Here is a 19,866-nt window from a genome sequence, read left to right on the forward strand (position 1 = left end):
ATATTTAGCCTCAACCTCCTCCAGGCTACAGTTCCTATGCACCGACCCTGAGATAATACTTCCGAGAAGATTTCACATCAACAATACTGGTTTTTTATTTATTACAAATGATTTTTAAGCTATAGCTAACAAGCATGATTTACCTTACTAAAATAAAGTGGTTTTCCCTCATCTTATCTGAGCTGCCACCAGAGGGTGCAGCCCAATTGATGGTGGTTCTTCTTCACTCAAATAATCTGATCAAGAAAATCCTTCACAGGAGTATGCAGAGACTTATGACTTACATGATTGCACATGCTGTCAAGTCAAAAGCAACAACGAACCATCATAACCGCATCGCCTATCAACCTGGCACTCAATTCTGTCACCTTGATTCATGCTTAATTCCAAATGAAAGGAATAAGAAGATCATAAGTCTGTCTAACATAACATAGCTATCCCACATGCAGTCACAAAGGGCTTTTATATTTTATAGTATATAACTAATTCCCTTGGGGAATATTTAGTCTCTTTTCTATTATTTCATAACTTAAATATGATAACACATTTATATTATTTTGCCACTGATACCATCTCAGTTAATATTACACCACAAGAAAACATAAAGGACAGTTCAAATTTCAACTTAATACTTGTATATGTATGTAGATTTATGTTAATAAAAATAGGACAGAAACACTCTTTTTAATTAAAGTCATTATTTCTACAAATGGACAGCTGGCATTTATGAATTCATTTCTATAATTTCCATTCTCTATCTCTTCCACCCTTACCAAGTACCTCAGCAAGTATTGGTTCTTTTACTAGAAGGGTGAGCCATACCTTCATCCCTGAAGGGTCTCTGCCCTGTGTTATTCTGCCTCAGTTAAGGGTTGTGGTTTCCCATTCACCTTATCAATCACAGGGTATGACAATATCAAGAGATTCTCTAAAGTATCTCCTGCACTCCAGATATAATCTTGTTTATTGCTTTTCCATGTAGAGAAGCAGTCCAGCTTCACCCTAATAGTTTAGATCAATCACCCCTCCTAACACTGTTATTCCTTTATAGCCTGTTGACTTAATGACATTAGAAGCCAAGAGTTGCCAGAGGGCAGTCTTAGCTTCCAGGACAATAGAATTGTTCTGTACCCTGGCCAAAAGACTTTCTTTTCTGGATCCAAAGCATATGGGCCAGCAATACATGCAGTCAGGAAGACAGGAAGCAAAAAATTTTATATTGGATATCTAGGGCTGCTAGTCAGTGAAACCATTACCATCTCCACACTTTAAATTCTGGGACTTTGAGTTCTGGATATATGATACAGTACCATGCATTGTATCCATACACAGCCTTCTGAAGAACTCTTCTTCAGGCTTCTTCTATACCCCTAGGGAATACTGTCGCCTATTTGGTCTGTAACTGTGCCATCAATAAGCTACACCACTGTTTTCTCAAGAAAACTCTCAGAGTAGTGGGAAGTATACTAAAACCAGTTAATTTCCTGAGCGTGGCTTCACTCATGCACTTACAGACAGGAGCCTAGCATGGCTGCCCTCTGAGAGGCTCAACAAGCAGCTGACTGAGACAGAAGCAGATAACTTACATCCCCCCCAATGGAGAGAAATCAGAGACCCCTGTGGTTAATTTTGGAAAGAGTTGGAAGAAGTTGAGGAAGAGGGCAGCCCCATAGGAAGACCAGCAGTCTCAAATAACATGGACCCCTGAGATATCTCGACACTGAGCCACCAACCAGGCAGCATACACTAGCTGGTTCAAGACCTCTGACACATATGCAGCAGAAGACTACCTGGTCTTGTCTCAGTGAGAGAAGATGCACCTAACTCAAGGGACTTGAGGCCCTAGGCCTTGGGGAGGCCTGGCAGGTGGTGGAAGTGGGGGAGGTGACATCCTCTTGGAGATGGGAGTGAGGTGTGGGGGGTTTGGAAAATGGGATGAAGAACTGTGGGAGGGTAGACTGGGAACGGTATCGACTATCCTATACAAAATAAAAGTAATAAAAAATTAAAAGCTTCCTCATTTCCAAAAATAGAGAAACAGAGTAAAAAAGTGAGTTTATGGGATGGGAAAAATGTTTGCCAGTAACTGATATGATAGAATAATAACATTGAGAATAAATAAAGAACCTCAATTATTAAATGACCCCAAATCAGTAATCAGTAAATATATTCATAGAAAATTGAACAAATACTTTTCAAAATAGTGATATAGATTACAATTAAATCTATGATAACATTTTAAATATTTTAAAGAAAAATTACACTGAGAAATATCATAGCAGCCCAGTCAGAATCTGTTTCAAGGGAAAAAAAATAAACAGATTCTCAAGAAAATGCAGAGAAAACTTATTTATACACCCCAGTGAAGTGTCTGTCTGGAAAAATAGAAAGAGTATCATAACAATAAAGAAGAATAAGATCAAATTGTTTCTATGAAAATGGACAGCTTTGGAAGTAATAACATTAAGCAAAACGAGCCAGACTTATAAAGAGTGGTGTGACCTGATGGGTCTCTGACATCAGGAGTCTGTAGCTCTTAGTTTGTGGTAGCTCGAGTGGTACGCATGAGCGGTAGAGTGCAAGAGGGTAGCTACAGAAGCCACGTGGAGTACGCGAAGGGAAGCCAACATGTTCTACAGTCTTTTACCAGCCAAGCCAACCTAGTGTTTGGCCTCACAAACTAACTATTTTCCCAAAGAAGCATTAAAAGGGAAAAGACCAAAAGCCATTACAATAAGATGAAGCTGAAATACAACACGCTAAAGAATTTAGCAAACCAGAATTAAAAGTGGCTCAATTGCACACTTCTCAGTGGCCCTTATTACTAAAGAATTTTGATAAGCTAAATGTAAGGACAACGCACCATACACCTGTTCCTTGTGGCTCAGATCCTCTGTACAGGGAGAGCTACAGGTTTCCTTAATCTTGACAAGCCCTCAAATCCCTCTTCCTGTGATGTAGTAGCCTGGATCAACAAATACTTCGGATCGAAAAGACAGGCTACAGTGGCACACTGGATTCCAAAGTGACTGGTTGTTTAATTGTGTGCATTGAACGAGCCATTCGTTTGCTGAAATCACAGCACAGGGCAGGCCAAGTGTATGTTGGAATTGTCTGGCTGCACAAAGCTATTGAAGAGGGTACTCAGCTTTCTAGGGCCCTAGAGTGACAGGTGCCCTGTTTCCGTGACCTCTACTTATTGCTGCAATAAAGAGACAGCTTCGAGTGAGAACTGTCTATGAGAGCAAAATGATAGAATATGATCCTGAAAGAAGATTCGAAATCTTTTGGGGCAGCTGTGAAGCTAGCACCTACGTTCGGACACCATGCGTACACCTTGGTTAGTTACTGGAAATCAGTGGTCAGACGCAGGAAATTTGGAGCGTGTGTTTTTGAGTCATGAGTGAAAAGAACCACAGGTTGACAATGCATGCTGTACTTGATGCTCAGTGGCTGTATGATAACCATAAGGATGAGAATTACATTTGGGGAGCATTGTTTACCTGTTGGAAAAGCCGTTGGCATCTCATAAACATCTGATTATGAAAAAGGGCAGTGAATGCAATCTGCTATGGGGCCCAGATCACGTGTCCTTGTGTTCTTCGATATGAGGTCATGGCATTGAGATCAGCTAGAAGACTGTGGTCATTACCAGTAAGGGGGAAACTATCTGCATGGCTATTACATCGATGATTTCACCAGTGATTTCTACCTGTGATCATGGTACAGTAGGCAAGATAAAGAGGGTGATCGTGGAAAGAGAACCTCATCCTCTCAAATGGAGTTTAGATCCAAAGACAACACAGAAGGTGATGAGCAGTCAGACCCTTATGGACAAGCACGGCGAACCCACACACAATAGCCCTGCCACCTGGAAACTGGATTGACTATGTTAATTCTGGCAAGAAAGCCCTGGTGGCTGCAGAGGTACAAGCCCCTCAGTTGCTGAAGTTAACAAAGAAGTAGGTTAGTGAGAGTGAAAGTGATGAGACCCCTCTAGAAGTTTCCCAGTTGAAGAAGGAAAAGAAGGTGGGATGGGGGGAGAGGGGGGGAAGGAGGAGGAGGAAGAGAGGGAGAATGAGGGGAGGAGGAGGGGAGGGGGAGGGAAGGGGAGGAGGAGGGAGAGGAGGATAAAAAGCCCCAAACAGTGATAGAAATTGGGGTTGAGGCTGGAAATGGAGACTGTGACACCACCAAAAAGAAAAGGAAGAAAGTTAGTGGTGAAAGAGATGTCTCAATGATAAGAGCCACTTCTTGAAGCATTGTGTCCAGTTGGGGGGAGAAATAAAAACCTTATTGAAAAATAAAAACTTTTTGTTGAGGGAGTAGAAGAGAGGCTCCAAACAGAGTAGAAAGTTCTGGTACAGTTTAGCTGCCACTGTGACCTCAGTGGTTAGCTGGTGTGGGCATTTCATCCCATCCTATCCTATTTGAAGGGTATAAGATATAAAATCAGTTAATTTTTTTCCTACCAATCCCTCTGCTCACTTGAGGAAGCTGAATCCTTAGACATGACACGGCTTAGTAACTGTCTGCAGCTGTTTACTAATGGCCATTTTGTTTAATTTTACTTTTCTTGGATATTTTACATTTCGAATGTTATCCCATCTCTCCCCTCTCCTGTACCCCCTCTCCCATGCTTCTCTGAGGATGCTTCCACTCCCACCCACCCACCCACTCCCGCCTCAACACCCTGGCATTCCCCTACACTGGGGAAAGAAGACTTCACAGGACCAAGGGCTTTTCCTCCTACTGGTGCTGGACAATACCATCTTCTGCTATGTATGTGGCTGGAGCCATGGGTCCCTCCCGTGTGTATTCATTGGTTGGTGGTTTAGTCCCTGGGAGCTCGGGTTGGTTCTTGTTGGTTGATATTGTTGTTCTTCCTATAGGGTTGCAAAATCCTTTCAGCTCCTTCAATCTTTTCTCTAACTCCTCCATTGAGGTCCCTGTGCTCAGTTCAATGGTTAGCTGCAAGCATCTTCATCTGTATCAGTAGGACTCTGGCAGAGTCTCTCAAAAGACATCCATATCAGGCTCCTGTCAGCAAGCACTTCTTGGCATCAGTAATAGGCACTGGGATTGGTGGCTGCATATGGGATGGATCCGCAGGTGGGGCAGTCCCTGGGTGACCTTTTCTTCAGTTCCTGCTCTACTCTTTGTCCCTGTATTTCCTCCCATGAGTATTTTGTTCTCCCTTTTAAGAAGAACTGAAGCATCCACATTTCGGTCTTCTCACCTTGATGCAGACTGCCTTACTTGGTGCTGATGCTATAGCTCCATGTATGTACACTGGACTGACGAAATATGTAGTCTAAGGTTGGGGTTAAGTACTGGAGATAGTCATTTGATTATTGATGAACAGGGTAGATTTTGAGCCCATAGCTTCAAGGATATGTAAAGTCTTAGAAGGAATGCTCAGAAGTCTAGGGGATCTCTCTATAGACTCTTGTCTACACATGGCAGTGTCCTGCTTAACTTTGTGTCATCCTGACATGGTCTTGAATCATCAGGAAGGAAAAACCAAGAATGAAAAAATAGCTCCATCAGATTTCACATAGGCAACTCTGTGGAAGCATTTTCGTGATTAATGATTAATTAACTAATATCAATGTGGTCTGTGCCCCTTAGCATGTGGTCCTGGGTTGTATTAGTATTAGTGGAACAGGCCATGGAGAGTAAGGCAGTAAGCATTGTCCTCCGTGGCTTCTGCTTCAGTTCTTCTCTCCAGGTTTTTGCCTTGAACTCCTACTCAGACTTTGACCTTGATCATTTAAATTTCTTACAGTTTCCACCACATTTAATTTTTGAGAGAAACTGCATTTTCTGGGATCCTTTTATCCTCAGTAGTAAATATCTTGATACCTTCGAGAAGTTTTGTGTCTTCATTTCAAACCAGTGATAGAGAAAGAAGAAAAAAAAAATACCTGTGGGGTGGGGGGTGGGGCTGCAAATGTGTGATAATGTGTGATGAGAAACAATTAATTTCCACTGCTGTCCTTCAGAACCTGTAAGTTTGCATTAGAAATCACCTAACAGGAGTGTCAGCAGAGTCAACAACTCTTAATAAAATCTGATAGTAATGTTTCCTCATGCTGAGATGTGTACATATCTCAGGCAAGGAGAAAGTTCAGTGCATGTATTTAAAGGATGAGATGCCATTTTACAGAGATCGTAGCAGTTAAACTTTGACTTGGAGAATGCATGAGAGAATGTACAATTAGTGGAAACAACAGAATAAAAGTTATGACAATTGCTAGTGTGAGTTATGTCGATGTTTTCTTCATGTTCAACAATGTTCCCGGACCATTTCCACAGTAGTTTCCTGGGTCATTGTGTCTGTGTTATGGCTCTCCTCACAACCATTATGGATGAACTCTTCATTGCTTCATGAGGAAAAACAGTATTTCATTCCAGTGAAATGCTACAGAAAGGGCAATTAACCTAATTTTTTTCTGCTTGAGAATCACATCATATCACATATTAAAATATTTAACTAGGGTACCAGGGAGCATCATTAAACACTCATCTGTGGGGAATGGAAAGAAGTGGTGTGAAAAACCATTACAGCACTCATTTACTCTGGCCTCAATGATTCTTTCAAATCATTAATTCCTGATTAATGCCATCATTGTTAGTACCAGGAAAATATTTCATTTTCCTCTTCAGAATTCATTTGGTTATCACATTTTCAACTATTTTATTTACTGCTGTATTTAACAATACACTGTTTGCATTGGCTCAATAATTAATGGTACATTGGGTGACATGATACAAACTTTAATCCTGGCACTCTAGAGGCAGAGGCAGAGGCAGACAGAAGTTTGAGTTCAAAGTGAACCTGTTCTACAAAGCAATTTCCAAGATAGCCAGGGCTACACAGAAAACCCTGTCTTGAAAAATCAAAAGCATCAACCACCTTGTCTCAAAAAAATGAAATAACAACAAAACAAAAACAAAAACAACTGGTGATTTACTACATGTTGGAACCTAATGAAGCTTCAATAACTTATATCCACTTGGTAAGCAAATGTTATTTAGTATATGGAAGAATTTCTAAGTCGGTTCCCAAAGATAATTCACTTCGGCTTCTGCCTGGAAGTACACATTGCCTTAACAAGGAACCAAGTCAAATAAAGGAAGTAGAAAGGAATTAGAATTTCTAAGTATAATTTTTAATATTTTATGTATATCCCTTCATATTTCAGTTTATGCAAAAAGAGTTTATTCAAGGTCTCATATTTATAAAAACACATAGAATATTTTAAATATTAATATTGATTACCAAGATTGATAGGATAGAGCTCTGTAGTTATTTTCTATTTCTAGTCTTATTGTAATTTATGTCATGTTTACTTGATACCCCTGGAAAGCCTTCTTTTTTTCTGAAGGAAATGGAGGAGGAATGGATCTGGGGGAGATGAGATGTTGCAGAGGTATGACTGGGAGTAGAGAACTGTAGTCAAGATGTAATATGTGAAAGAAGAATAAATAAAAAAGAAAATATTCATAGACAATAAGTTGTTTGCAGGACACTGTTAGTTGCTGGGACAAAGAAGAATTTTGAAAGAAGAATTTTGCCTCACAATTTCATAATAGAGTCAATCATGGAAGGGGAGTCAGGTAGGAAAGAGATTGCGCTAGACACATAGTATTGGCCACTAGGAAGCTCTATATTCTTTTACCTTTTCCTTTAGTCTAAGACCCCGGCTCATGCTCTGGTGTTGCAAACACTTAGGTTAGATCTCCCAGCTTCAATCAACCCAGTGTAGAAACCTAGATGCCCAAGGTTTATTTCCATAATGATTCTAAATCTCATCACACTGACAAGGTTAACCATTATTGCTAACATATCTCCATATGGCTGGCTAAATTTCCAAATGGATACAACAACATACTGATAATTATACTGAATACAATATAACTATTCCATGAATGGTTGAAAATGCATTAATTACTTTTCCCCAAACTAGATGCAAAATTCGCTCTATATTTTTGTCTTCAACTTAAATATGATTATGTAGATTTAGCAATCACTATTGATGTCATCTAAATGGGTGCTTTACTATGTAGTAAAGAAACAGAATAGTGAGATGAAGGAGCTGACAAAGGTACTTGTCACATGCCTGTTTACCTGATTTTTGCTCCCTTTGTACATGGAAGAAGGAGAAAATTAATTCTGATCCTCACATGTATGCCATGGTACATGTGTTTTCCCCTGAAAAACATAAATAAATGTAATAATTGAAGTGTAGAAGGAATAAAACCCAAATTACACACACACACACACACAATTTTATCTTACTTAATTTTTAATTGAACACCTGTTTTAGTTAGTTGTTAAAACTAACACCACTAAACCCATTCCCTTCCATCCTTCCAGCTCCTCCAGAGTCCCCTCCTTCCAATCCCTTCCATGCTCATTCTCCGATTTAGTAGCTCATTCTTCCTACATTTTAATTGAGCACATGCACATGTGTGCCTGTGTATGTGCATGTGTGTGTGTGTGTCTGTGTGTGTGTGTCTGTGTGTGTGTGTGTGAGTGTGTAAATTATGGGAATACGAACTGTCGAATTCATTTGTGTTGTTTGTATACAGTTTCAGGTGTCAACTCTGCACTGGAAAACTAATTGAAGAACTCATTGAGGAGAAAGTAGCTGTTCTGTTCTCAGGAGTCATCAGTTGCCTGTAGTTCTTGTTCAGGAGTGGAACCCCAGGAGATATTGCCATTGTTGATGTCTTGTTTGTTCAGTCATTTCAACGAGAGATTGTTTCATAGCAGATTTCCTGGTGTACCAGCTCTTGTGATAGATATTTTTGCCTTCACTTTTGTGCTGTTCCCTGAATCACAGATGAAGGAGTTGTGTTGTGGATGTATCCTTTTGGGCTGAATTTCCTACAATCCATTGATCTCTGCATTGTGTTCAATTGTGGTTTTCTGGGGTAGTCTCTATATGAAATAAGGAGAGGCTTCTCTGATGAGGAGTGATAGCTGCACTTTTCTGTGTATATAAAAGTACTATTTAGAATGTGTTTAGAAATAATTGCTGGTCTTGCAAAGTGGCAATCCATGACATCACTAGTCTCAGAAAGTTGGTTAGAATACCATTAACAGCCATTATTTTTTTCTTGTTGAGTTACCTTAAATCAAATTAAACAGCTGTTGGTTACCCCCCAGATATGAGTGCCACTACTGTACCTTTAGGAATATCTTGCCATGTTGGCAGTTGCTGTGATTTTTAGACATTGTAGATGGCTAGGACTACTGATTTCTTCCCTCCACTGGAAGATCCCATAGTACTTTCTGGAGGTCCCTTTATTCTTCCCTGCTTTCTGTAGTTACTCCACATTCTACTCACTTCTAAAGATTTGAATCTAAGAACCACAGCCAAGAGACAAAGTGCCGTTTCTCTTATTATCTCTGGGTTATTGTATCAATTTAAGCTTGTCTAGGTCCATTCATTTACCTATAAATTTCATTTTGTTTTTTTTTTTTGTTTGTTTCTTTTTTTTATAGAAGAGCAATATTCTATTGCATAAATGTAGCACATTTTATTTTTAATTTATCTTTTAAAAGGTCTTTTAGGCTGTTCTCTTTTCCTTGATATTGTGAGTAGCATCACAATGAACATTACTGAGCAAGTATCTGTGAAGTAGGATGCTGAGTGTCTTAGGCATATGCCAAGGAGTACATAGTTAGGTCATACTGTAGATGTATTTTTAGTTTCCTGGAGATTTTCCACATTGATTTTCACAGTGGCAGCACCAATTTGTATTCCTATCAATAGTGAATGAAGGCTCCCCTTTCTCTACAACCTAACAACTTTTGGTTGTTTTGACATTTTATGCATTTTATGTGATTTCATAGAGCATATATTAAGATACTCCTTACCTTCTCTCATTCCTGACCAGTTCTGTGGACCCTGTTCTTCCTCCTTATCTCTATATACTATACCCATTTTTGACCAATAAATTTTAATTAGGCTTGCTTGTAAGAGTAAAAGGAACTGGTTATTTAATAGAAAATAATCAACTTAACCAATGGTCACACCACTGAAGCACTTCAGTGAGGGCTAAGATCATGTCCATTCCCACCATTCCATTCCACCATTCCATGATGGAATATTAAAGAGCCAAATATTGGGAGCAGTTTTAGTGGAAATAACTGCAACTACTATGTGGTGGTGATTCCTGGGAGACACTGCTTCATTACATTCCTCATTTTGCAACATTTTGTATATATTTTTTCTACCAACTTTTTTACAGAGTTCCTTCGGCCTAGAAAGGAGTTGTATAGATATTCCATTTGGAGTTAGTTGGGAACTCAACATTCACTAATTCTCAGAATTTTAATCAGTTACAGACATCTATATTAACCTTCACCCACTAGGGGAAAAAATCTCTCACCAAGGCTGAGATCAACCCAAGATATGGATACATACATAAATATTTAGAAGATACTATAGTTATATTTTCATCTATCAAACATCAGTAGTAAGTCTTTCCTCCCCATACCCTGTGATTTCCAGCCCCAGACGTTAGGTTAGGTTAAGAGAAACAAACATTTTTTCATATGAAGTAGTCCCCACATTAAATCAGAAAGTAGTGTGTTATTCCCAAAATAGTTCTGCCATTCTTGCACCAGTGGAAATATCTTTCACAGCATCATAGTATAACATGCCAGGTCCATATCTAGGAATGTCACTGATGAGTTTCCTCCCCTAGTAGCCTACACAGCAACTTCTGACTCTATGAACACTCAAACAGAGAAGGAGTTTGCATCTCACTTCCAGTTTCCTTTACTTTTATCCCATGCCCAAAGTATCTGGTATACTCAGAAATAGATCTTTACTATTTAATTATGATGGGTATAGTCTCTGGGAGGTTCATGTCCAAGAAGAATGCACACGTTGGCCGATCCTTTAGTCTTTGCTCCATCTTTGTCACTGTATTTCTTTTAAACAGGACCAATTTTTGGTCAAAAGTTTTGTAGGTGGGTTAGTGACCCCATCCCTCCACTGGGGGTCTTGTCTCACTACTGGATGTAGGCTCTTCATGGTTCATATCCCCACTACTGGGTATTTTCTATCTAAGGTCACCCATATTGAGTCCTGGGAGCTTTTGCCATTCCAGACCTCTGGTACTTTCTAGAGGTTCATCCTGCCTCCTATCCCTAGCTGCAGATTTCCATTCATTCTCCTGGCTCTCTAGGCCTCTCTTCTGTCTCCTTGATACTAGATCCTGCACCCTCATCCCTCTCGCCTTGCCTCACCCATGCAGGTCTTTTACTCTGTCTGCCATGATTATTTTGTTTCCCCTTCTAAATGGGATTTAAGCATCCTCACTTTGGTCTTTCTTCTTGTTTAACTTTTTACGGTCTGTGGGATTTATCATGGGTATTCTGTACTTTTGGGCTAATATCCACTTATCAGTGAGTATATACCATGCATGTATTTCAGGGTCTGGGTTATCTCATTCAGGATGATATTTTGTCTGCAAAATTCATGATATCCTTGCTTTTAATTGCTGAATCATATTCCATTGTGCAAATGAACCACATCTCATGTATTCATTCTTCAGTTGAGGGACACCTGGGTTTCTTCCAGTTTCTGGTTATTATGAATAATGTTGCTATGAACATAGTGGAGCATGTGTCCTTTTGATATGGGGGAGCATCTTTTGGGTATATACCCAGGAGTGGTATAGCTGGTTCTATTTCAAATTTTCTGATAAACCAACAGATTGATTTCCAGAGTGGTTACTAGTTTGCACTTCTACCAGCTATGGCCCTGTATCTCTGCATCTTTCCTACCATTCTCTGTCCCATGAAATCTGATCTTAGCAATTCTGATGGGTGTGAGGTAGACTTCCAGGGTCATTTTGACTTGCATTTCTCTGATGAATAAGGCTGCTGAATATTTCTTTAAGTGCTTTTTAGCCATTACAGGTTATTCTGTTGAGAATTCTGTTTTAGCACTGTATACCAATTTTAAATTTTGTTATTTGGTTTTTTGAAACCTTGATATTCCAATTCTTAAGGTTTCTCCAAACCATGGGACCTTTCTTACTCCATGGTCTCTTCAGATATTCAATCACCACCACCATCACTACTCCCATGAAAAACTTTAAAACGTCAAAGCTAAGGTGCAGAAGACAATATAGATCACTTGTCTTTCTACTCCTGGATTACTTTCTAGTTCATCCAATTTCTTGCAATTTCTATAATTTTAGTTTTCATTAGTGTTGAGTAAAACTCCATTGTGTCTGTGTACCACATTTTTATTATTTATTTATCAGTTTATGGCTATCTAGTCAAATTCTATTTCTTAACTATTATAAACAAATCAACAATGAAAAATAGATATGCATATATTTCATGAGTAAGATACAGATTCACTAGATTATTTATTTAGAAATGGTATAGTTGCATCATGTATTACCTCTAGCTTTTGGTTTTTGAGAAACTGTCACATAGATTGATATCATGTCTATACCCCTTATACTCCTTTTCCCTTTCCCCAGATTCCCAAGTGCTGAAGTTACGTGGATAAAACACTATTTCCACATCCTTAATACTTTAAAATAAGATATTTAAATGAACTAAACTATATTCTTTCAGAATTCTTTTACTCATTTTTTTGTAAATCATACATATAGTTCAATGAAATGCTACTAAATTAATGCATGTTACTATCATTCAGATTACCAGATAGTTTCTGCCATTATTCATTCTGAGGTGAATATCTCTCAGAATCTATCACTCAGGTGCTGAAGAGATGGCTCCGAAGTTAAAAACACCCTCCCTCTTCTAAAATTCTGACTTCCCGCCCTAGATTGGCTAGTTTGAACTTCACTTTTAAAGTACTACGTTATTTTGTATGTCTATTCTTTAATTCAGCATTTTAGTCCTCAGAGGTATTATATGAAGCAATGGTTCACTTTTACCATTTTTTTTTAAAGATTTATTCATTTATTTTATATAAGTACACTGTCGCTGTCTTCAGACACACCAGAAGAGGACATCAGATCTCATTACAGATGATTGTGAGCCACCATGTGGTTGCTGGGAACTGAACTCAGGACCTCTGGAAGAGCAGTCGGGGCTCTTAACCACTGAGCCATCTCTTCAGCCCCTTTTACCAACTTTTAGTATTGAATTTTACAAAAATAATATAACTTGTTGCTTGCTTTCTCTTGAATATTTTGTTGGCTATTTACTGTTTTGTTACCTTTTATTGTGCAAGCATTTTGGTAAAGGTTTGGTGGGTTATATTTAGTGTGTATTAGGAATTCAGTGGTTGGATAATGGTACGGTATGATGTCTGTGTGTACGTGTATGTGCATGTATGTGTATGTATGCTTATGCTTATGTGTGTGACACACGTGTATTGTGTGTGTGTGTGTGTGTGTGTGTGTGTGTGTGTATGTGTTCAGTAAGTACCATTGAACTGATTTCCAGGGTGGCTGGAGCAATTAATTTTTCTGTAAATGTTATATGAAACATATGTTAATATATACCCGTGCTAAAATTCTATATTGAGTTTTTCTTCTAATTATAGCATTACAATATTGCATTAACTTATATTTTCTTCATAAGAAATAATATTAAGCACATTGTCATATACCAATATCCATTCTTTTGTTTAACCTATTTGTTCATTATCTGTTTGTCTCTGTTGAATTTCATACACTTAGAGATAAATACCATTAAGGGGAGCTTTGGCTGTGCTAATGATTTAGAGTTAATAATTCCAACTTGAGGATGTGTTCAATATCCTTAGCCTTCAGGAAAATGCATATTAAATCAATTTTGAAATTTAAACTCACCCCAGGCAGAATGATTATTATCAAGAAATCAAATGATAACAAATGTTAGCAAGGATATGAGGAAAAGAAGAATCTGTATATACTGTTGGCAGGAGTGAAAACAAGTGCAACCATTATGTAAATAGGTGTAAAGTTTCACAAAAAGTTAAATATAGGACTACTATATGATCCAATTGTACTGCTCCTTGATACATGCCCAAAGGGCTCTATATTCTACTCCAGAGATATGTGCACATCCATGTTGATTATTGCTCTAGTCACAATAGTTAGGAAAAGGAATTGGACCAACTGATCAGAAAATGTGATTCGTAGGCACAATGGAGTTCTAGTCAGTTGTGAGGTAAAGTAAAACCCTAATTTTTAGGATTTAAAAAAATATCCTCCTTTGATATGTAATTTGACCTTTTTCCATTATTGCTTTTAATATTCTTTCTTTGTTTTGTGCATTTGGTGTTTTGATTATCATGTGGTGGGAGGAATTTGTTTCTGGTCCAATCTATTTGTAGTTCTGTAAACTTCTTATATGTTTATTGGCATCTCTTTCTTCTTAAAAGGGGAAACAAAAATATTTATAAGAGACAAAATTTGGAGCAGAGACTGTAGGAATGGCCATTCAGAGCCTGCCCCACCTGGGAATCCAGCCCATATACATACAGCCATCAAATCCAGATGGTATTGCTGAGGCCAGGAAGTGTATGCTGACAGGAGACTGATATAGCTCTCCCATGAGAGGTCTGCCAGAACATGCAAATGCTTGAACATGACAGAGGCGAATGCTTGCAGCCAATCATTGAACTGAGATCAGGGTCCTCATTGGAGGAGTTAGAGAAAGGATTGAAAGAGCTGAAGGAGTTTGCAACCCCATAATAATAATAATATCAACCAACCAGAGCTCCCATGGACTAAACCACTATCCAAAGAGCACACATGGACAGACCCATGGCTCCAGCTGCATATGTAGCAGAGGATGGCCTTGTTGGGCATCAAAGAGAGGAGAAGCCCTTGGCCCTCTCAAGGCTGGACCCCACCCCAGTGTAGGGGAATGTCAGGGGAGACAGGAATGGGTAGGTGGTTGGGTGGGACTAAGGGGATAACATTTAAAATGTAAATAAAAAATATCCAATTAAAAAAAATCCTGAACTAGATGGCCTAGGCTGGGAAAGACAACTGCCCTATGGTCTCATATGTAGATGTTAGCTTCAGTTTTTCAAATTTCCATGTTTAATTTTGAGTATCTATATAGCAGAAGAATAATAAGTGAGAAGGCTAGACTGATTCCAGGACAGATTTCAAATTGACAGTTAAGGAGACTACACCTAAGAACTGGGCAAGTCCAGGTAAGCCCAGGCAAATCAATTACTAATAGAAAAACCCCAGGCTCCAGCCATCATGCCTGATAATGGTTCTGGAATGCCTAGAGATAGAGTAAGATAAAGATAATCTACCCTGGAATTCCAGTGTGCTTTAATATGAGACTGAAGCTAGCTTCATTGTCTCTCTATTTTGGCAATGGGAGACTTCAGCATGTAGAACTTTGGCAGAATGATACATACCTTGTGTTTACTGTAAGTTTCAAACTTAAGGACAAAGGCTGCCGTAGGCAAACACCAGGTGGAATTTAGGATAGCACCCTGTTCCAGGAAATGAGCTAACCGCCCCTAGCAGCCCCCCATCTGAGTGAATGAGCTAACCGCAGTAAGGAAGGGATCCTTCACCACCCCCTCTGTATGCCAAAGATATTTCACAACCAAGGGCCTCCAATGAGTTCAAAGGACAATAGGCGACCACCAATGAATTCAAAAGGTAATAGGCCCTACCAATGAGAAGTAACCAACTCATGCTGTAACCTAAAACCTATACCCTGAAAAAGTATAAAGGGTGTGTGCCTTTGTTCTTCAGCGTCATATCTGTTCAGATTACAGGGTCACCCCAGTGCACTGGATCATTAAACCTCTTGCTTATTGCATCAATCTCTATCTCCGTGTTTCTATGAGTGGGGCACCCTCAGGGTGGAGAGGTTCTCGAGTCTTACATTACATACTATTTGAGTCTTTGTTCCTTGAGGTATTGTTCTTTGGTGAATCATGGATCTTTACAAAATGAGGTCTTAGTGTGGGGAATATTGGAGTACACAAATATTGTGAAAGTGGAGAGGTTTGTGGAATACTAGAGTTAGAAATGTTAAGGCAGAATGGGCAAGGGAGGATGAAAGAGAGAAGTAGTTGAGGGAGAAGTTTAACTAAAATTAAGAAGATATGAAAATGTCATATGAAAGCATACTCATATAAGCTATTTAAAAACAGCTTTTTAAAATGTATATGGCTCATTGGGTAGAGCCAATTGGCATGCCTGACCATGTGAGTGTGATATCCAGAGTCCACATATTAGAAAAAGAGAACTCCACACATGACATCCATATGCCCATACATATACAAACATACACACAAAATAAGAGATAAATAAATAAATAAAACATTTTAAACAATGTAAGAATAGATGATTTTTAAATGAGAATTCAAATGCCAGATGTAATACCACCATTGAGTTTTTTTTGGTCAAGTAGTTCTAAGAGAAGGCAAATAATACTTGTTGTTGCCACTGCTCTTTGTTACCAATTATAACTGTAAGGTAAGGCCATGATTATGAATATAACACATTGTTTGGTTGCAAAGCAGAAACTGAACTGGAATCTTCCTTTATGCTGACTAGCATTTGCAGTGCTAGGTTTTAGTATACAGTTTGTTAAAAAGAAAAAAAAAAAAAAAGACATTGCCGAGCTTACAAACCTCTGGGCCTTTTGTCACTGGTACCATAGTGGCATTTTTCTTATGGGGGCAACCAACCACTTTTGACTTGGATTTGAGTTAATTCCACAATAAGAAATGCATGGATTATGCTATAAAACTGGCTAAAAGTTCATGACTTGTGAGGACAGAAGCTCTACGAGGGTATCTACTAATTGCTTGTTAATTCTTGCTGTATTGATTCATTGTCCCATTCTTTTCTAAATCAATTTATACTCACAAATGAGGACTTCACTCAGCCTTGGTCAGAAATGGTCCCTGCAGTTCTTAGTGCAGATTTGTAACAGTCAAAGTCCTGAGAATAAGCAATCATTTAGCTTTTAGACTTAAAGGAAACATCTATAGCCCCATCTTCAAGGGTCAGAGAACATTTAGAAGACAGAATGCATTTAAGTCAGTGCTTGTAGGGAATGCTTTCATAAATGCTATCTTCTAGATATGACCTTACCATTGATTGCATTCATGAAATCAGGTATAGTTATCTGTACAAGACTTATCTAAAATGTAGCCCTCCAATATTCCTTCGGATTATTGAGGGGTTTGGTAGTCTCCCCTGTCCCTTTGTGAAGCCATTGTCAGCTAATGGCTACCTAGAAAGAGGGTGTAGTTTCTTTAGTGGTGAAGCCGATGGTTACTTACTAATTCCTGAATAAATAATCCCTCACCCATACCCATACTAACAATTCTAATTAAGTACAGCAAGTCATGACAAAAATAGGAATGAAAATAGGAAGAAGACCAGTTGGAAAGTAGGTGACTAGGCTAATGTGGACTAGACAAGACCTCGGCCCTACAAAATGAAATACAAGCACCTAAAAATGCTGTATGGGGCAAATAGTGTGTCCTGTGCAGAGCATATTAGTTCACTAGTCTGCTTTTTTCTACAGTTCAGGACTACCTGCCCATGGATGGCACCCCCTTCCATGTGCTGGATCCATCCACATTAATCATTAACCAAGAAAATGCACTACAGGCTTGCCTATAAGTTCTCAGTTGAGATTTATTTTTTAGACGACTATAAGTCCAGCTTATGTTAGGTGAAGAAAGCACATGTACATACATGCACAGCCCAGAACTGAATCCTATTATGGGTAATAAATTTTGAAAATAAAATTGCCTCTAAAAATTATACATATATATATATGTGTATATATATATATATATATATTTCCTCTCCCTTTTTTGTTGGGCTGTATTGAACAGTTTCAACATTTTTATGCTTTTAAAATTGATTTACTTCACAATTTTCAAATTCTGCTTACATTAATGTTTGTTGTACATTTTGTTATTAAATATATCTATTAAATATTGTTATATCAACAGTTACAGCTTTTACTTTCACTGTACATTTTCATCTGTTCCTCCTCTCCTATAAGTTTTAAATTTTCATATAGTTCTTAAATATACCAATAGTTTACTCTATACATTTTGGACTATCTATCTAGAGTCTAGTAGGTAATTTATACTATGCTTAGGGATGCTTGAGGTATTTGGTATTGGAGAATTGGGGTGGGGGCTGCTAAACATTCAATGATAGCATTTTCCTTCTTGAAGATTTAGTTCTCTTCACATTGATCATTACATACAGGTGTTCTTGATCAAAAATGTGACAGTTTTAAGGAACATTCATGCTTTGTTAAAGATAATTGCTTCTGATTTCAACTGTGCCACTTTAAAATTTTTGGATCAATTTCTGGGTGCTTATTTGAAATGTATAATGACCATTATGAATCTAAATTGCCAGTGTGTTCACCAGTTGCATTCCTGAGAAATGAGAGAGATATGACTAAGTTAGAGATTATCTTCATCTTACCTAGGACTTGTGCAAGGATGAAACTATATCATTATTTCCTCTCTGACTGGACCAATAATGAGAATTTTTGTTCCTCGAATAAGAACATTAAATCACTGAAATAAATCTCTCATATTGTTTTGATGTATAAGAAACAAACTCTTACATGGAGAAAGGAAGCCATACTACTCAAACTAGCCTTAGCTTAGAAGTTGTATACTGTAGAAGATTAAGGAATAATGAGCAGAAGCAGGAGGACTTTAACTGGTGAGGGAAGAGGGGAGATAATGCACAGATGAAGTGAGCAGGAATGTTTGAAAAGGGTATAGGAAACATTTTATATTGTGCTTACATAAAATTAAATTATGAGGGGGCTGGAGAGATGGTGCAGTGGTTAAGGGTACTGACTGTTTTTCCAGAGGACCCTGGTTCAAATCTCAGAATCCATATGGCCAGTTCAAAACTGTTGTAACTTCAGTATCTGACACTCTCATATAGACATGCATGTAGGCAAAATACCAATGAGCATAAAATAAAGATAAATAAATAAAAATAAATACACTGTGAGGAAACATACCATTTCAGACTGAGTGTCCCAAGGTCTCTCACTCTCTATATAATGTCTGGCTGTGGGTTCTTGTATTTCTTTCCATTTGTTACAGAATGAAGCTTTTATGAAAATGGATGATCAAGGTACTGATCTATGTATGGGATATAATAAAATCAGTGCTAAGAAGAAAGCTCATAGCTCTGAGTGCCTCAAAAAAAAAATGGAGAGAGCATACACTAGCAGCTTTACACATTACCTGAAATCTCTAGAAGAAAAGAAGCAATATACCCAAGAGGAGTAGACCAGAGAAAATAATTAAACTCAGCTGAAATCAACCAAGTAGAAAAAAAAGAATTAAACAAGAATAAACAAAACAAAACAAAACAGAACAAAAACAAAACAGGAGCTGGTTCTTTGAGAAAAACAACAAGATAGATAAACCCTTAGTCAGGCTAACCAGAGGGCACAGAGACAGTATCCAAATTAACAAAATCCAAAATGTATAGGGAAACATAACAACAGCAACTGAGGAAATTAAAAAAATTATGAGATTCTGCTACAAAAACCTATATTCCACAAAACTGAAAACTCTGGATGAATTGGATAATTTTCTAGACAGATACCAGGTACCAAAGTTTAATCTGGATAAGATAAACCATCTAAAATGTCCTTAATCCCTAAAGAAATAGAAGCAGTCAATAAAAGTCTCCCAACCAATAAAAGCCCAGAACCAGGTTGGTTTGATGCAGAATTCTATCAGACCTTCAGAGAAGACCTAATACCAATACTCTTCAAACTATTCCACAAAATAGAAACAGAAGGAACACTAACAAATTCGTTCTTTGAACCACAATTAGACTTGTACATAAAACACACAAAGACCTTACAAAGAA

At 38.1% G+C, this 19,866-nt stretch overlaps 1 pseudogene; it reads left to right on the forward strand.

Annotated features, from left to right (window-relative positions):
• The first annotated feature begins 2,564 nt into the window (after positions 1-2,564).
• Positions 2,565-19,866, forward strand: part of LOC116900814 — a 142,145-nt pseudogene continuing 124,843 nt past the window's right edge.

This window comes from Rattus rattus, chromosome 5 (assembly GCF_011064425.1).
Source record: "Rattus rattus isolate New Zealand chromosome 5, Rrattus_CSIRO_v1, whole genome shotgun sequence".
NCBI lineage: Eukaryota > Metazoa > Chordata > Mammalia > Rodentia > Muridae > Rattus > Rattus rattus.